The sequence below is a fragment of the Papio anubis genome, chromosome 2 (assembly GCF_008728515.1).
Source record: "Papio anubis isolate 15944 chromosome 2, Panubis1.0, whole genome shotgun sequence".
NCBI classification, from domain to species: Eukaryota; Metazoa; Chordata; class Mammalia; order Primates; family Cercopithecidae; genus Papio; species Papio anubis.
Genome location: NC_044977.1, coordinates 18526474 through 18538992, shown reverse-complemented (window position 1 = coordinate 18538992; position 12519 = coordinate 18526474).

Genomic DNA, 12519 nt, shown 5'->3' with positions numbered 1-12519 from the left:
TTGTGAAAGGGAACAAAAGTATTTTGAGGTGATTTAAATGTTTTACATCTTGATTGTGGTGATGGTTACTAGACTGTATATACATTTATCAAAATTCACTGAACTTAAAATCATGGAATTTTATTGTATATGTGAATAATACTTTAATAAAGCTAATACTTTCAAGCAATCCACCATTTAACCCCTACCTCATGTTTCAGCCTTATCTTCTACATTTCTCTGTGCACTTCAGTCTCAGACCATATACTCTGTACATTTGTCACTCACCACTTTTCTGAACTTACCCCAAATTATACCCGCTCTGGCCTTTTCTCAGGCTGCTGCTATCTCTGCTTGGAATGTCTTATGTGCCTGTTCATCCTTCCACGCCCAATTTAAATCTTCTTCAAGAAACCTTCCTTGGAGTCAATCTCTTCTGCCCTTTCAGCACATTTTTTAGTATTGCTCTCAACATATTCTATTTACAGTCATTCAATCCACATCCCACTTATTACAAAATATTGAAAGTGGGTCTTTCCTTATTTATAGTACCTGCTACCTAATGAATGATCTGTTAATCTTTGTTTTCCAACACTGTTTTGCAGTATATTGTAGTATCAAGCTTATTGTTGTTTAACTGTCTGTGTAACTGTCTTATTCCTAGCCTGTGAAAACAGAAGTTCCCAGTATCTCTAAAAGCTCGTTTAGAAATTGTTTTCAAGAATGTATTGTGTTATTCCTGCCACAAGTATAAGTTATATATTTGAAATCCCACATTTTAAAATTTCATCTTTCTTCCCAAAGAAGCATACATAACAATCCAATTTCATAATAAACCTAAATTAGCACATTTAAGTTAGTGACGCTTAGACTTTTGTAAATGGCTTGACTAAATTCCCTTGTTTTGTTACCTGAAATCAAGTCATAAGTTATACAACATAAAACCTCACTGATATGGTTAGGGTTTGTGTCCCCACCCAAATCTTAACGTGAATTGTAATCCCCCAAATCCCCAGGTGTCAAGGGAGAGACCACGTAGAGGTAATTGAATCATGGGGGTAAATCACCCCTGTGCTGTTCTCGTGGTAGTGAGTAAGTTCTCACAGGATCTGATAGTTTTGTAAGGGGCTCTTCCCTCCTTTGCTCGGCACTTCTCCTTCCCGCCGCCTTGTGAAGAAGGTCCTTGCTTCCCTTTTGCCTTCTGCCATGATTGTAAGTTTCCTGAGGCCTCCCCAGCCATAAAGAACTGTGAGTCAATTAAACCTCTTTATAAATTATTCAGTCTCAGGCAGTTCTTTACAGCAGTATGAAAACAGACTAATGTACTCACAGACCTGTTTCTACAAGTGTTTTTATGTTTTTTGTTTGTTTGTGTTTTTTTTGGTTTTTTTTTTTTTGAGATAGTTTCACTCTTGTTGTCCAGGCTGGAGTGCAATGGTGCGATCCTGACTCACTGCAACCTCCACCTCCTGGGTTCAAGCGATTCTCTTGCCTCAGCCTCCCGAGTAGCTGGGATTACAGGCATGGGCCAGCACACCCGGCTAATTTTTGTATTATTTTTTTTTTAAGTAGAGACAAGATTTCACCACGTTGGCCAGGCTGGTCTTGAAATCCTGATCTCAGGTGATCCACCTGCCTCGGCCTCCCAAAGTGCTGGGATTACAGGGATGAGTCACCATGCCCGGCCTACAAGTGGTTTTATACTGGATATTCACTAACATATACATATACCAGCAGAGCAAGTTAGTTGAACTGCATTTCCTCTTCCAATCAGTGTAGCCAGCTCTATTCTAGATGTTAAGCTCATTCAATCAGTATTGTCAATAATCCTTTTACTGTTAATCCCTTCATATTTCAAAATGTGTTTGAACATAAAATTTGTCATAATCTAACCCATCATGGTTTCAATGGGTTGATGCAAATACAGCCACTTAGGAAAGTAAATTGACTTTGCAGTCATTTAGAGTTGCAACATTGACTTTGTCGTGGATGTGTTTTCTTATGAGATGGTTGAGAGGTATCAAAGTTCACAAAGCTGTACTGGCTGAATGCCTCTTACGTAATAGCAAGTGAATAATGCTTTCATAAATAAAAGTCTTTATAGCAATTTATCTATGCTCAGATCTGGTCAAGGTTGCTTCCATTTTCTGACTTGATGAGGCAGACAGGCTTTTAGAATCTGTTCCACATCTGCTGCTTGACATTCTTCTAACCATTAGTATAGTATGCAAATTCAGCAGTTCCTTGTCGTTCAAACTGTAGTTTATTAAAAATAACTAGTTCAGATGTCCTCAAAGAACATTTAAATTAATACCACCTGAATACAGGCCGGGCACAACAGCACTTTGGGAGGCTGAGGTGGGTGGATCAACTGAGGTCAGGAGTTCGAGACTAGCCTGGCCAACATGGTGAAACCCCAGCTCTACTAAAAATACAAAAATTAGCGAGGCATAGTGATGGGCGCCTGTAATCCCAGCTCAGGAGGCTAAGGCAGGAGAATCACTTGAACTTGGGAGGCAGGGATTGCAGTGAACCAAGATCGTGCCACTGCACTCCAGCCTGCGCGACAGCGCAAAACTCTTGTCTCAAAAAAACAAGAAAACAAAAACAACAACAACAATAACAAAACTACTTCAATACAAATTCTGCTGAAAGTACTTTTTGTTTTTTAATGTGTACTTGATCTTATATACTATTCAGCGTGAGTGTGGTGCTTAAAAGTAATGTATTTCTAAGAAGCAAAGAATAAGGAGCTACTTTCATCTTTACTTCTCTGCCACCCACCCCCAATGTTCATCTTAGTAATGTGTGGGAGATATGGTATCTCCCCAAACAGCAAGAAGCAGTCTTCAGCTGACGTGCCCTCGTGTGTGGAGCAAAGACAAGCCATCCCTGCTGTGCCCTATCAGAATTCCTGACTTGTAGAATCTGTGAGCATGATAAAATGGTTGCTGTTACATGTCATTAAGCTTGGAGTGGTTTGTTAAACAGCAATAGATAATTGAAACAGATGAAATGTCATTAACAGAAATGAAAAGAGCAGTTTTGAGGTGCTTGAAATGCTTGCAAGCTACCTGTACCAGTGTTCAGAGATGTAAACTTAGGAGAGCTCAGTCTAGAAACATGAGTCTACCAATTTTGTAAAAGTAATAATTGAAGAAGTGGAAGAAGGCAAGCCACCCAAGGAAGTGCCTGCAGTGTAGTAAAAGAGCATCGGAGACCGAACTGGGGACAGAGAAATGCACACAGGATGAGGTATCAGGAAAGACAGCCAAGAAGCAGCTATCTGAATAGAATAGGAGGAAGGAAATTGAAAGAGAGAAGTGGGATGTGATTGTAATAAGGGCTCAAATATTACAATGGTTGTTTCTAATAGAAGATGTTAACATGATCTACACTCTATGTTAATATGTTTGATAAATTGGGATTTAAATTAACATTTAAAAATGATCCTAGTCTATAAATGATCAAGGTCTTCTCAGATACTAAAATTTAGATGATGAAATTATTTCCATTAACATACCAGGTATGTCTCCAGTTTCTCAAGATTATGACATTCTTCAAAGAACCAGTAGGTGGAGCAGAAAATCTAATCTGCAGGGGCTTTTTGTTTGTTTTTTGGTGAGGAACGGAGGAGGAGAAAGTAAAGTAAAGCGAGGAAGAAGGAGGGAGAATAAAAAGTCCTGGGAGGAGGAAGGAGAAACGAGAGAGAAGAGGTGGAGGACAGGACAGAAAAAGAGGAGAGGCAAAGAAGGAGTGAAATGAGAGAATTATCTGAAATCTGGCTCTTGTTGAACTCTGCTGTTGTTGGACAGATTATCTAAATGAGTCGTTACATATTTAATCAAGCATGGCTAATTTGACTATGCTGTTTATGTCTTGTCAAATGTCTCCACCGTGTTTCATGTCTCCCTTTATGACTGGGAGATTCTGAAGTTGGCAATGTCTACAGTTCCAGTAATGTTGAATGTCTAAAGTACGGTGCTTAGCATCTGAGTTCCCTGGCCGCCTCTGAACTGTGAGTTGCCTGAGAAAATGTGAACATTTTTGTCTGAGAGTGAATTATGTTAATTTGACTCTCAGAGGATACACAATTCTAAAAAGATTGAGGACTATTCATCTAAATTTGTGTATTCAATTTAGAGTCTATACCCCAGGGGGTATGTGTGATTCAGTGAAGAAAGGTAAGAAAACATTTTTATCATTTCAAAAGCTCTGTTTGTGTGTAATTTCATTATGTCTACAATAAATTAATTAGGTGGGTATTTCACAAAAAAGCACATTTTGGGCGCAAAAAAATCAGCAGCTTGTAATTGAAGAATTGCTCGTTCAAATAGTGTATGTGTTTTTACAATTTGATGGACTAAAAATGAAAGTGGAGAAGAAAGCAGAATGTCTTGATAAACCAAAGAAAGAATATAATAACCATAAAGCTTGGCTTCTTACCTGTGGCCAGAGTTACAGGGCAGGAAGTGAAAGTATGCTAATTTCCCATTGGTTTTAGAGGAAACGAATGGACACTGTCTAAAGAAATGGAGAATGAACATGTTAAATACAGTATAGTAAATATAATCAGTAGACTAGAAATATAAACCAAACTAAAGTGAGAGACTTTAAACTACAAATTTAGAAAACAACAAGAACCGTATGATAAAGCCATAGCAAACATACCCATTCTATCAATAAATAAAAAATGACATACATATCAATAAATAAAAGTATCATAACATACTTTTACAATATTTCAAGTGGGACCATAAAGAAATAGATGCTATATAAAAGAGATACCTCTAAGACAAAATGCTTCAGAAAGTAAAAAACGATAGCTATACCAGGCAAGTACAAACTTAAAAAAATGAAGGAGTTATGATGTTCATATCAGCTATCATGGGATTCACATCTAAAAGCGTAACATAAGAAAAAGAAGGGTACTTAAAATGTGAATGTAAAAAGGTGTAAATATCAATGGACCAAAGTACATAACTATATTCACAAGGAGAAAAAAATCCACTGGAGGAACTAGACTGATGCACACTTGCAGTTGTTGATTTATTTCACTTAGTCCCTGACAGAGCAAGTCGGAGGAAACATATTAAAGATGTAGAAGACCTAAATAACATGAGTAACAAAGTATCTCTAAATTACATATATTTTGAACCCTGAACCCTGAAAATAGACACAACCCTTCACAGTACCTAGGGACATTCATAAAAATTGACAAAATTCTTTTCTAAATTACAAACTCCATAAGAAATTTTAAAAAACAGAAATTATACTGACAATATTCTCTAATCATAATACAGTAAGACAAAAATGAACAAGCAAATAAAAAACTAAAAACTCCAACATCTTGTAAATTAAAACAGCTGTTTTTCTTAGCCCAGTCTTGGATCAAAGAGGAAATATAAACCAAAATTACTCATATCTAGGAAATACTGATAATACCTACTACACCCTATGAGACATAACTAATGCGGTGTTTTCTTAAGGGCTTAAATATTTATACTGATAAATAAGAAAAAATGAAAACTATTTCTCAATCAAGAAATTTTACAAGACAACCAACTGAAGAAAAGGAAAAAGAGAAATTAGCAGGCAGAAACAAGATAAGGATGTTCAGTATCACTACTATTATTCAATATTGTATTAGAGATGCTAAGCTAGTAAGTTTAGGCAAGATAAAGAATTAGAAATACAAAGATTAGAAAAGAAGAGGTAAAATCATTTGTAATGACAAAATCTAAAAGCAACCCAAGTTTAATAAATGGAAGAATAGATAAATTCTGGTATATTAATAAAATAAAATACCATAGACTCATGTGTATATAAATTATACAACTGGGAAAATTAATATGGATGAATATCACAGACATTGACCGAAGATAAAATAACCTGCAGAACAATACATACAATGTGGTTCCATTTGTATAAAATTCAAAAGATGCAAAGCTAGGCCACAGGCTATTTAAAGATACACATAAGTGATAAAATTAATGAAAAGCTAATGACAAATACCAAATTCAGGTGAATGGAGAATGGAACTGAGACAGGATTCATGGATGGCTTCAAAGTTCTTAGTAGTGTTGTACAGCTGGATTCTGATATACAAGTGGCCATTTCAACATTTCAATATATTAATAGGATATTTCTTAATATCTTACTCATATTTTTAAAATATTAATGTGTACATCAAGTATTAAAATCTTTTAAGCTAGGATCAGAAAAACTCTTTTACTCTCATACTAACATTCACTTCTGTGGATTTTCTTGCTGGCATCCTGATACGTTTCTTTAAAAATCAAGTATTTTTTCCCACATATTTAAATTAGTGTGTATGCCTTGTGGAACTCTTGGAAAATAAACAATGGTATTAAGGATATAATTACATTTTATTCCACCACTTAGAAGTAACCATAAATACTCAAAATTTTGGTGTATTTCTTTCTAGCTATTTTATGCATATTTTAATGTAGTTAAATCATATTGCATATATAATTTTGAATACTCACTGTTTTATTTTTTATGCCTTAAGCATCTCCCCCTGTTATTTAAAACTTTCAAAGGCAGATAATCGACTGGGGCTGGAAATAATGGGGTTTCTTGAAAGTGAGCAAGTGAGCTACTGACTGAGGGCTCTAAACTATCAACTGCCCCCATTTCTTTATGGGAACTTGGTCTCCAGCTGAGCAGGAGATTCAAGGGCTTTTTTTCCCCAAATAGATAATGAATAGTTCTGGGGAAAAAAACCTGTTTTTTGCTGGAGGCTTTGATATTTTCACTACAAAATGATTAGCTCTTTTCTTTGCACCTACTTTCCTCCCAGAGTTTCCAATTACTTCTTAGTGCCTCTTTATAAGAATAGATAGCCAAGGATAGCTATATGTAGAAAGCTGAAACTCGATCCCTTCCTTACACCTTATACAAAAATTAACTCGAGATGAATTACAGACTTAAATGTAAGACCTAAAACTGTAAAAACCCTAGAAGAAAACTCAGGCAATACCATTCAGGACATAGGCATGGGCAAAGATTTCATGACTAAAACACCAAAAGCAATGGCAACAAAAGCCAAAATTGACAAATAGGATCTAATTAAACTAAAGAGCTTCTGCACAGCAAAGGAAACTACTATCAGGGTGAACAGGCAACCTATGGAATGGGAGAAAATATTTGTAATCTATCCATCTGACAAAGGGCTAATATCCAGAATTTACAAAGAACTTAAAAAAATTTGCAAGAAAAAACAATGCTATCAAAAAGTGGGCAAAGGATATGAACAGACACTTCTCAAAAGAAGACATTTATGCAGCCAACAGACATATGAAAAAATGCTCATCATCACTGGTCATCAGAGAAATGCAAATCAAAACCACAATGAGATACCATCTCACACCAGTTAGAATGGCAATCATTAAAAAGTCAGGAAACAACAGATGCTGAAGAGGATGTGGAGAAATAGGAGCGCTTTTACACTGTTGGTGGGAGTGTAAATTAGTTCAACCATCGTGGAAGACAGTGTGGTGATTCCTCAAGGATCTAGAACTAGAAATACCATTTGACCCAGCAATCCCATTACTGGGTATATACCCAAAGGATTATAAATCATGCTACTATAAAGACACATGCACACGTATGTTTATTGCAGCAGTATTCACAATAGCAAAAACTTGGAACCAACCCAAATGTCCCTCAGTGATAGAGTGGATAAAGAAAATGTGGCACATATACACCATGGAATACTATGCAGCCGTAAAAAAGAATGAGTTCATGTCCTTTGTAAGGACATGGATGAAGCTGGAAACCATCATTCTCAGCAAAATATCACAAGGACAGAAAATCAAACACTGCATATTCTCACTCATAAGTGGGAGTTGAACAATGAGAACACATGGACACAGGGACAGGAGCATCACACACTGGGGCCTGTTGGGGGATAGAGGGCTGGGGGAGGGATAACGTTAGGAGAAATACCTAAATTATGAGTTGATGGGGGCAGCAAACCAACATGGCACATGTATACCTATGTAACAAACCTGCATGTTGTACATGTGTACCCTAGAACTTAAAGTATAATAAAAAGAAGAGCAAAGAAAATGATTTGAATCAATGAGAAAACATTCAAAAGAAAAGAATAGATAGCCAGAGTCATCAGATATTTGAGGAAAAATCTCCAAATATAAGAGAAAGAGAAAAAATAAGTAAAGAGACCACAGACAGGCAGTCTTCTAATTAATATATAATAGACAAGATAAGAGATTAAACTTAGAAATACAGAAGTAAATAGACAACCAAAAAGATTTAGAAGTTGTTGCTTTTGGGCAGCAGGGCTGGGGTGAACAGAAATGGAAAGGGAATTGCTGGGTTTTGTCATAACCTTTTACTACTCTTTGATTGTTTAACTGATTGTATTTATTAGATTAATACAAATATGAAAGAGTAAAAGCCATGGATTTTTAAGCCCTCAAAACAGCATTTTAATTGTGCATTTTTTAAAATCATATAGATGTTTCTTATTAGAAAAAACTTTCCTTTCTGTTACATTAATTTTTATCCTGTGTTGACATTACATTATCAGTGTTTTTAAAGACCTCTTCCTGTTTTTGACCTCACTGTTGAGCTGAGTTAAATACACGTTATCTTCTAACTAGTTTTAACTTTAAGAAGTAAGATATGTTCTGAGAAAAGTATTCTTTAACAGGTTCCAATCGTTCGTAAAGATGCATAGAACTTTATACGTGGTACCCAAATGTCTTTTCTGTCTATGTTAATAAGTAAAACTATTGTTTATAAAATGCAAACTAAGTCACAGATTTTGTACACCTCAAGGTATAGGGGGAAGGTATTTCATAAAGTGGGTGCTGGACAATGGTCCAGATGTATGACCTTTTTAAAGTTTTTGCTTGAGAGTTTAGAAGTGACATTTAAATCAATGATCACTGTGTGTAGGTTTTGGTTTTCTAAACACAGCAGCCCTCTGGCTCAGTCGTGAAGACCTCTCATGAGTTCCAGAGGAACTTGGGTATATTTCTGTTTGTATAGTAAGACACTAAGAGAAAAGCATATTCTGGTTTTTACAGCTCTACCTTATTTTCTTCAAATGCTATTTTAGTGACAGTTTGAAGGAAATGCTATCAATGCTTCAAAACTCCAGCATAGTTTTTTTGTGCTGCCACCACAGCATCATCACTTCATGGTCTGATTGGTGTAAATACAACAGGGATAAGCAAAAGCGTGAGACTGAAGGACACTTTCTGTTTAGGAAAAATGGGTAACAAGTTGAAGAATGCTTCTCCCTGAAATCTTTGGGCTTCCTCTCAATGTTGTTCCTGTTGTGTGGGTAGCTCCACCCCAGATACCCACACAAGAACCTGGCCAGTGTAAAAATCAAACCGTGTGTCTTAGGCCACAACAGAGTCGGATTTTTACCTTGGCCAGGTTCTTGTGTGGGTAGCTGGGGTGGAGTCCTCTCATTCTTACTCTGCTTTTGTGGTGTGAAAGTCTAAGTTAACTGTTGATTGTTCTTCAATGTATTAGTGCTTTGCTATAATCTTAGGTAAAGTCAAAAATGCCATCAACTCATCTTATTGACATAGAGCAAAAGTACACCTGAATTTTTATTAGTTCAGACTTTTTTTAGAGTAAGAAGTCTTACTCTATAGTCTTTGTACATACATACAAAGAGAACACAGCGTTATGTTTTCATGACCTCATACGTCTTCATTCTTGAACCTTTTAATTTTCTCCCATCAGAAAATATTTTAATTAAGTAATGTTCAAAAAATGTAGGTGGGCATACTAACACAAAATGCATTTTCTCTGATTTGTAAACCTTTTTTTTTTTTAAAAACGAAGAGTTTTTGCTTCTTGCTTATCTCTGTGGTTTGATGTTTTAGCCTCTTGATTAATCTCAATACTTTCTATCCTATGACTAAACTACTTTCCCTTGCATACACACTTGGATTTCTACTGCACGTCTTTTAAATTTTATGTCATTTATCATCTATATCTCTTCATTATTTTTTCTTAGATTTGCGTAATTCATATGTCTCTTCTTTATTTGTAGAGAGTCTAAATCTAGTCTTACATAATTGCTCCCAATGATGAGAATCTATTTATTTATACTTCTAATGTGTCCCAGAAAGGACATAAGGTGACATATATAATAATGCATAAAATATAATGAGATGAATTCAATTAAAAATAAGAAAAGTAGACAAAGGGAAACTAATGGTGGGAAATTAAGATGAGGCCAAGAGCAAGGTCAGCGTTCAAATGCTTGCCTAATAGAGCTGCAGTTTGGCTTGCTGCTATATCCCTGTTTTTTGTTCACCAGCTTCATGTCCCTCCCTGTGTAGCTTGATGACCACAGCCTGCTTGTGATAGTTAGGGTTTTCCAGAAACAAAACCAATAGGATGCATGTGTGTATGTCTGTATATAGCTTTATTTAAGGAATTTCTGAATATAGAGACTGGCAAGTCCCAAATCTGCAGTTCACACCTGCTGCTAGAATTCCCTCTTGCTCAGGAAGGTCAGTCTTTTGTTCTATTTAGAACATCCACTGATGGATGAGGCCCACCCACTTTATAAAGGGCAAACTGCTTTCCTCAAAGTCCACTTATTTAAATGTTAGTCTCATCCAAAGCACTCTTACAGAAACATCCAGAATAACGTTTGACCACATATCTGGGCACTGTGGCCCCACCATGTTGGCATAAAATTAATCACCATGCCAATAAAACCTGAGACTTGCCTTTAACCTCCACCTTGTCTTTCTTTTCCTTCCTACATGCACCCTTTCCATTTTCTCTAATTCATGAAGCTTCAGTTATACTTCACTTTACTCCTTTTTTCTCACACCTTCCAATAAAGACTCAGGATTCCCAAGGGGTCCTTAGGCCACACGTTCCTATTTCCTGGGTTGGGTGAAATTCCTCTCCCTTCTGGTGGTTAATGACTGCTTTCGAATAAGTTCCTGGTCCATCCTGAGTGTCCTGCTTACCTCTCCCCTAATGGCCCTGTCCCATCCCCTCCCCGTTCCCTACCCCTGGCTCTTTGTAAACATTCCTTACATTATTACAGGCCCATCATGAATCATTTCTGCTAAGGTAAGAATTACCTTTCCTACACTAGGCCAGGTTTTCTGGGTGCTGATGCAACTGTATACAGGGTTATGTGAGTGCTTGTTTGAGTGTGTGTGATTGTCGTGAGGGTGGAGCAATAAAGACAGTCCCTGGGAAAAGTTTCCCAGGGCCCAGTGGTCCAGTGTGTCTCTGCTACTAGAGGAAGAATGTGGTCTGCCACTGTACTTGTTCCCTGAAGCCCAGATCACAGAGAGGGGTTGTGGGAATCAGTCTCTGCCTGGCAGGTTTTTGAAGCTTGTGAGGGGAAATAACTCTCTAGCTTTCTTTCAGATAGAAGAAAAAACCAAAACTGAAATAAAAGTAAGACAAGTGGCTATAACACAAACAAACTTTATAGACAGAGATTCAAATATAAATCTGAATTGTTCACCCTTTTACTTTATAACCAGGCACCAGAGGACCCGTAAATGCGTCATGATCATTTCTGAAATCTTGGTAGTATTCCCATACAACCTGAGCCCATATTTCGGACTGGTCATAGCTGTGTGATTTAGGGGACATCACACAGACTCTACTCTTAACTCCTCTGTAAAACAGAACGAGTAATGTGTACCTCCAAAATTACTGTGGGAAGTAAATAAAATAACATATGGGAAAGAGTTTCAGAAGCTGTTAAGTGTTATGTGGACATCAGATATTCAGGAAATCAGCTAAAGCCATACTGAAGACATTAAAACAAACAATCAGATATTTGATAAATAGAAAGCTGGGCAAATGACTTTAGCACTTTAAAGGTAGGAGGTAGGGGAGACTAGATCAGTCAGAGAGAAAGAGTTTAGTCATTTTCATATTATGATTCTTCCCTTCCCAGTGGAAAGTATATATGAGCATGTACATTTATGTAATGTAGATAGATGTGTCAGTAAATTGCTTTTCACTTTCTGTAGTCAAAATCAAAAATAATAATTTTTTAAGCTAGGAAAATTAAGTAATTTGATGAGGGAATTTGGCTGGAAAAGTGAAAAACAATTCAAGGATAGGTATTTTATAAATATATCAGAATATTATATGTTTGGGAAGGAAATAACGTGTTAACTTCTATGTATTTTAATTTTTTATTTAGCATTGACTTCCCACCTGTTGTTTAACTTTTTCATTCTTTTCTTTCTTTTTTTTTTTTTTGTTGTTTTTTTCCATTGTGGTCAAGTGCATATTGAAGACCACCTTAGCTTAGCTGAGAACGTTGTACTTGTGAAGCATTTGAATGTGGGCCACATCAAAAGTGAACAAAATAATTCATTTCCTGGCCCTGCTCAAGTAGCCTCACCCTGAGAGTCTGCCTCTGTGGCCCACAATACTGCCACCCATAACAATCACACCTCTCTTTAAACCCAGGTGTATTTGGTATCTGTAACTCTCACCTGACTCTCACATAACACTCAGTAAAATGATTCATCT